The sequence below is a fragment of the Achroia grisella genome, unplaced genomic scaffold (genome assembly GCF_030625045.1).
Source record: "Achroia grisella isolate CSIRO2021 unplaced genomic scaffold, CSIRO_AGI_Agris_v1 utg542, whole genome shotgun sequence".
Taxonomy (NCBI): Eukaryota; Metazoa; Arthropoda; class Insecta; order Lepidoptera; family Pyralidae; genus Achroia; species Achroia grisella.
In genome coordinates this window covers 19426-27885 of record NW_026712928.1, presented here as the reverse complement: position 1 = coordinate 27885, position 8460 = coordinate 19426, and positions in this window count along the sequence as shown.

The following is an 8460-nucleotide window of genomic DNA, read 5'->3' as shown; positions in this document are numbered from 1 at the left end:
TAGAACGTATGTAAGTTATATATACACAGTAACACTCACCTTACCTACTTGTGGCCCTGTGTTCCCAAATAAATCGGGGATACACCCGCCCAATGTTGCCTAACACGACTAATACAAAATTTGCTAACTGCTGTTAAAATTTTGCCAAAATTATGTCATAAAGTAAAAGTATGTTAACATTTCAATTACAAATAAAACGTCATTTTAATCATTATCTAATCAACAAAATCTAAATGTATTTAATGTTCTATTTAATTATGTTATTGTATTTATGAAGAAAATAAACTCTGACCGCTAATGTTGACTGTATTTAGTTAGTATATTAACGAGTATCAATTACTTTATTAATGCACGTAAAATTTTAAACTGTTTATAATTGTATACTGTTTATAAACTGTATGAACTATTATGTTATAAGACGATATTATACCACGTTTCAAAAAAACAAACACATAAAGGTTCTGACTAAAATCAACAAATACTTCATAACACACTGCCTAATAATAAAGAAATGTTGTATTATACGGCTTAAAAAAAGATCGTCTATGATGAACATCATACGTTAACTTCTTTATGAGGGGATTTATCTTAAATATTTTTTTTTGAGGATTTCGTACAAAATTTTCGGGGTTAACGGACTGTCACCTGTCAACACCTGCTACGTTTTCGATTAATGTTTGATCAGTCCGTCAATGAATTTACCAAACCATTATTTTTTTTATGAGTCCAATGTTTTCTGTTTAGTACCTATAATGACTAATGCCATTTTTATTGATACTAATGATATGTGATTGACGTGAAATATAATATGTTTACGAGACTCTACTACTTTTAAACACTAATTACGAATTAACTTTATGTCTTAAATAACTAATTATTATTGTTCATTAATTATTAATTCTAATTAAACACACTTTTATATTTTTATCTAGGTGTCGGATTACCAAGTAAAACTAAAAACTAAAACTAAAACCAAGAAAGAATAGTTAGCCCAACAAAGATTGTGCAAAAGCCGCAAAAATGCATAAATAAAAAGTGACCCCAACTTATATTTCTGAAAATCAAGGTATGCTTAGGGAGTAGGTACATTAGGTACCTACCTACTCCCTAAGCATTACATACCTTGATTTTACCTCCATTCGCCTTATACAATTTATATAGTAGGTATTATTAAAATCGCTAGTATCCTGACGATTTAGACGTAATCCCAGTTGGTCAGGGAGAGAAACACCTCAATGCCTACATTATTCACAATTACCTATCTCTTATTTGTTTTTATAATAATATAAACACCAACTTTTTCGCTCCAAAACTCCCGCTGCCTACGTTCAATCATCCGTCATCTACTTGTCAATGTCACACAGATTATTTTGGCTCTGGCCTCTGACGTTCCGTTTCAGGTTACATCCTCGGGACGGGTCTCCTTGTGACCCGGACTTTTCCTTACTGGCAAGATCTCTACTAACCTTGCGACCAGTGAGTTCGCTTTGTCGCCGGTATCGACGCCTGGCACTTCTAGGACCCAACCGTCGGTCAGGTCGGGCAACCTTGCATGTACCCTTTTAACCCCTTACAACCCTTCTATCGCATTCAAAAGTAGCCTATGTCCTTTCTCAGGGTCTAGACTAACTGTGTACCAAATTTATTTTAAATTGGTTCTGTAGTTTTGGCGTGTAAGTGAGACTGACAGACAGACAGATAAAGTTACTTTCATAGTTTAGTTTATAAAATACCCCACTAATATTATATATTAGTGGGGAATTATAAAAATAAAAAGATTAATATAAAAATAAATAAAAATTATAGTTTATAAATATATATATAATATTATGTATATTAGTGGGGTATTTTATAAACTAACCCAAAAAAGCCCATGAAGTTTCATAGATCTGGCTTCAAAAATTACGAATTTACCTAAAATCTTTCATCCCCTATTTTTTTTTAATGGTAAATATTTAAAAAATTTTGAATGTCATATTTATTCATATTTAATCACCAGCCTAAAATATAAGTTTCAAGCTTCTACCTTTAAAATGATGATTATTATGTACAACCTTGCATCTACCATTTCAACCCCCTTACAACCATTTTTTCGGAACCAAAAGTATCCTATGTGCTTTCTCAAGATCTAGACTAATTGTGTACCAAATTTCACTTAAATCTATTCAGTAGTTTTGGCATGTAAGTGAGACTGACAGACAGACAGAATTACTTTTACAGTTATAATATTAGTAAGGTATTCAATAAACTAACTCAAAAAGCTTTAACCCCTTAAGGGTAACATTTTTACAAAATTTGATGATCTATTTATTTATATCTATTCAATCAACAGCCTCAAAAATCAGTTTCTAGCTTCAAAAATGACAAATTTACATAAAAACTTTCATCCCCTATTTATTTTACCCACTAAGGGTAAGATTTTTACAAGCTTAGCATGTCATATTTGTTTAAATTTAATCAACAGCCTCGAAAATAAGTTTCAATCTTCTAGCTTCAATAATAACGATTTTACATAAAAAAATTATTACCTAATTTATTTAACCCCCTTAAGAGAAACATTTTTTAAAATTTTGTATGCCATATTTATTTATATTTAATTAACAGCCTCAAAAAGTTTCAAGCTTCTAGCTTCAAAAATGACGATTCTTCCATACAATCTTTCATCCCCAATTTTAACCCCTTACAACCCTTTTTCGCATTAAAAAGTAGCCTATGTCCTTTTTTTTTTGTTTTTATAACACATGGCAAGTGATTACCGCCGCCCATGAGCACCCGCAACACCAGGGGAATTGCAAGTACGTTGTCGGCCTTTTAAAAAGGAATAAGCTCTTTTCCATTGCTGGAAGGTGATTCCACAATGTGGTTGTGCGAGGCAAAAAGTTTCTAGAAAATCGTACTGTGGAAGACCGCCATTCATCCAGATGATCAGGATTTCAGTTTCTGACGGGTGGTACGGTGGTGAAACTCAGCAGCTGGTATTAATCCGAACAATTCCTCAGAACACTCCCCGTGATATATGCGGTAGAAAATGCACAGAGATGCAATATCTCGCCGCAAAGCCAATGGGTCGAGTCTGTCACATAGACGTTGATTACCAATGATTCTGGCTGCTCGGTTCTGAATGCGGTCAAATGGAAGTAGCTGGTATTGTGGTGCTCCGGCCCAGAGATGAGAACAGTATTCCATATGCGGCCGGATCTGCGCCTTGTATAATTGCAAGCGATGGGCCGCCGTGAAATACCGTCTCACTCTACTGAGCACACCAAGCTTCTTTGAGGCTATTTTAGCCTTGTCCTCCAAATGACCGCAAAACTGAACGTCACTGGAACGCCAAGGACCTCGAGATTTGGCTTCACATCAAGGAGAGTGTCTTGAAACTGAGGAGATACGATAAATGGATTATTTTTAGCGGTAAACACGCAAACTTGTGTCTTCTTGGGGTTGAATTGAACACAATTTTCCTGACCCCAGACCGAAACTTGATGGAGTGAAGTTTCGATTTCGGACACAAGTTTGTTCCGGTACTCTATAACTTTTGCCTGCGACATATTAGCATGGCCGCTGTACAAGGCATCTCCGGTACTGTCATCCGCATAGCAATGAATGTTGTTGATTTGTAACATGTCATTGATATGCAGAAGGAACAGAGTCGGAGATATCACACAGCCTTGTGGAACACCAGCATTCACAGAGTGTGTCGGAGCAAGCACCATCGACAACGATCTTGATGCTCCGATCAGCGAGAAAGCTGGCGACCCATTTGCATAACTTCGCAGGCAACCCAAAGGATGGTAGCTTTGAAAGAAGAGCCTTGTGCCAAACCCGATCAAAGGCCTTCGCAATATCCAGACTAACAGATAGGGCCTCCCCCCTACTCTCAATAGCATCTGCCCATCGATGTGTCAAATACACTAGAAGATCACGAGTTATCCTCTCTGCGCAGTGGTGGAAAAGATAGCTGACAGAAATTTCTCTGAGCAGCCTTGGCAAGAGACCAAAAAGCCCGGGATCCAGATGGAAGACTGTTCAGTCTCCTACCAATTCTGCTGATGTGCTCCGACTTTGCTGTGGTTATAACTCTTTTGAAGGACCTGGAAGCGGAGTTATACTTCCTTTTATGGGCACTGCTATCTGGATCACTCGACTTCACAGCTGCAATCCAGGCACGGAAGCATTCCTGCTTATGGCGAGACGCCGATCTACAGGATCCGCCATACCAGGACTGAGATCTACCACCGACAGGTACCAGGGAATTTGGAATAAACATCTCCATTCCCTGAAGTACTACATCGGTGACAGATTCAGCTATTGCATCGGGATCGTCCAGTGCGAAGCAAAGTCGCCCCCATGGGTAAGATGCAAAAAAACTTCGCATCTCATCCCAATCTGCCGACTTAAAATGCCAAACACGACGTCGACCAATAGATCGCGGCAAAGAAGGACGCGTGAGAGGCACTTCGCTCCGTATCAGACAATGATCAGAGGATCCCAGTGGGGCTTCGACAGAGATATCCGTCCGGATGAGAAGTCAGCAGAAGGTCCAACAATGAAGGTATATGGTCAACAACATCAGGAAATCGAGTAGGCGAGGATACCAGTTGCGTCAAACCATATGCCAAAGCAAAGCCATGAACAGATCTCCCCGCATAGTCGGTGGTACGTGAACCGAGCCATTCAGCGTGATGGGCGTTGAAGTCACCTAGAATCACGACCTCAGCGGAGGGAATCTGTTGGAGCAAAAAATCTGTAGCCATTTGGACGTGTTCAATGAGTCGGTCAGTTTCGGTGTTACCGCTATGGGACCTGTATAAGCATGCATAGATGCGGGGGTGGTCATCGCAATCTACACGCAACCATAAAATGGCCAGGTCAGTACCTTCAAGTGTACCAAGACGGCGACAACAAATATCCTCTCTGACATAAGCGCACACACCGGCCCGTGGTATAAAATGATGTTCCAATTTATATCCAGAGTAGGTCAGGTACGAAATTTCGTCGGGACAGGATATTTGCGTCTCCGTAAGGAAGAGCAAAGTCGGCCTCGCCGTCTCTAGATGGTGGTGAACGGCGTTGAGATTGGAATGAATTCCCCTGTTGTTGCAAAAACTGACTATGAGCAAACAAAACGCCGATGGAGATTTGCTCGGTTTCCTTCTGGCCAAATTGAGCGGAGAATTGCCCACCCCAGAATACGCAGGGCAGCCTGAGTGTGATATCTCAGGGGTGGATTCTCCAGTAACATGGTTACTGGTACCACCCTGGGGTAAAAATCTCTTATAATCCGCTGCCATGGTATGTAAGAAAGGGGTGGGTAGGGGAAGGAAGTAGGAAAGGGATAGGGGGAGGGGGAGGGGCGTCCGGAACCTACAGCTCACCATGCGAAACGCGATATCGCTTAACGCCGGTTTTCTGCCGAGGTGTGGTGTTTCCCGGTTCGAGCGGCCCAATCGAGCTGAACAACCACGTGTGGTCGTACAGCTTGCTCTACCACTTATAATGTCCTTTCTCAGGGTCTAGACTATCAGTGTACCAAATTTCATTTAAATCAGTTCAGTAGTTTTAGCGTGAAAGCGAGACAGACACAGACAAACAGAGTTACTTTCGCATTTATAATATTAGTAGGGATGATATAAATCAAATCTACTTCTTTTTACTTTACTTTAGCTTCTTTTCTTTTTTTTTCATCAGGGTACATGTATAACGGTTTATTTGATTTAGTAACTGGTACATATTCGACGTTTAAATTGTTATGATCATGAAAAATTGTTCATATGCTATTATAGAATTTGTTATTGCACCAGAATTATTATATATGTAGAAAAAAAGTAGGAAAGGTGAATCTGAATAAGAACTCCAGTCTACTTTTTTATATATGAACCTTTTTGATTGCTCCACAAATTCTTTGTATGTTATGTATAAATAAATCAATGATGGAACATGAATGCTGCCCCAAGTATCCGCGTAAACCAGCAATGACGGAAACAAAAGCTTAACCATTAGCAGAAGAAGACTGATTAGGACGATTTCTTGTGATACGTTCACCAATATTTAAAACACATAAATTTATCTGCATATTGTAAAGTACTATAAATATGTCGCTTCCTTTGTGTACATATTCTAAAATGTTTCATTTTTTAGTACAATCCAGTGTTTTTCATGTTTGCGATGTAGTTTAGGTCTAATTCTATAGTCGTATTTTTAATTAGACGAAGCTAACTGACAGTAGATAATGTCACTTTGTAAAATAATGTTGCCATATTTAAAGTAATAGTGATGCGTTAGGTTCTCGGTCAGATGAATGAATAATGAGTGTGAATAGTTTAATCATTTCAAACTACAAAAGAATATTATTTCTATTTTACAATAAAATTGTATAAATGTGCTCTGATATAAGTTACTAGTGGTATGTAACTACAATCAGTTTTTTGACGGCTTATTACAAAGCGCGCTGCTACTAGTACCAACACCGATCAACGTCGCGAGCGATTTTGTTCGTAATTCGGCTTCTAACCTCTGGTCTGAGAACATTTTTTTTGCGCTCACACTGTTTTGTTATTGTTTTTCTTTATGTTGTGTTTGTGGTAATTGTTGGGTATATTGTATATTTGCTATATTGTTTCGTACAAACAATATGGATCCTCAACCAAACACGTCAATTATGTTTAAAATACTCGGTATTCAGTATAGGCACAGATAACATAATATTACATACAGATACCCCATCCCATACAAGAAAATGGTTCCTTCCTAACTCGGGCTATTCTTCGGGCTATTTTATTTCGCCACCGTAGCCGCTAGATGTCGCTAAATCTGAAGCAGTTCGGATTACTAGTGGGTGCTTAGTAACAAAGCATGAAAATAGATGGCAGTCAATTCAGTCTACATGACATCTGTTTTGCAAAGATAATTATGTATATAATAGATATGTAGGTAACTGTATCGTGTACCTCATTAGGGACGATTCAAGATTCAATGTAAATGTGTAGGTATAATATCGTTAGCCGACACTCTGCAGATATGGCTTATGTGCCAATGTATATACCTATTATGTTATGGTTTATTTTACATTCCATGCCTATTTTTTTAATATGTTGTAACGCGTCTGCGCTATACGTATAGCCTGATTTTGATACGTTTTATACTCGTACGTATCAAAATCGGGCTATACGATTTTTTATTTCAATCATTATATGTATGAGACTGATTTTAGCTACAATTAATTTACTGGTATATACCTCATGTATTCTACGATGTACCCCTCTTTTACCTAATGAGAATTCCGCTATATCTTATATATAAATTTTGTATCACAGTGTTAGTTGCCATATTTCTCCCACATTTTGATGAAATTTGATATGTATACTTGCCAGGTCTGAGGTAGGGTTGTTATCTATTTTTTAAACCCCTAAGTCACAGGGGTGGCCTACCCCGAAAAAATATTTTTTTTGTATTATGGACAATTTTTTATTTATTTATAATGTTACATTGAAAATACATACACGCCTAAATTTTCACCCGTCTTTCACCAACCCCTATTTTTAATAGCGATATTCTTACAAATATTATAAATGCTAAAGTAACTCAGTCTGTCTGTTTGTCTCGCTTTCACGCCAAAACTACTGAACTGATTTAATTGAAATTTGGTAGACAGATAATGTAGACCCCGAGAAAGGCTACTTTTTAATGCGAAAAAGTATTGAAAGGGGAAATGAAAGGCTATATGAGGATATCGTAATTTTTAAAGTCAGATCTTGTAAGATTAAGTGAACAGGGTCGGTCTAGGTTTTTCATTATTACAAATGTGTAACGGGGTAACACGTTATTTAGTGCGAAATTGTGTATATTACAATAAAATTTAACGAGAAAATATTATAATGATGTCACTTCGACACTCATTGCCTTACTACTATATCGTCCGTTAGTCGCGAACTTTCTGGAAACATGAGAGGCGCGCTCCTATTGGTCGGTCGGCGTAGATGAGTAGATGAGGTAGACGAGTCTCACGGCGCCGCAGCTAAGTACTTACTATACATACGTAGTATACATATGGGTGTTACAAATGTTTTTATTACGAGTAATATTACTCTGTTATCTAAGCAAGTAATGTGTGCTTATTTTGAACTTGATAACATTCTGAATTACTCGTATATCTTTCAATATCTTTAGCGGTATAAACCAGGTTATGTACTACTACTAGTATTGTTAGTGAGGGATAAAGTTGACGAACAAAAATAAAACAATATTCGTATTAAAAATATATTCATCTAATATTTTTGGCATTATTTTTAAGTTTCTTTCAAATACAAGGGGTCTGACATGTGGTGTTATGTACCTACATTAAAAGATACTTTTTGAAATGTATGAATGTATGTACCTACATTAAAAGATAATTTTTGAAATGTATGAAAGAAAAAAAAAACGTATTGTATGAAATTTTTGAAATGTATGAAATGTATGTAC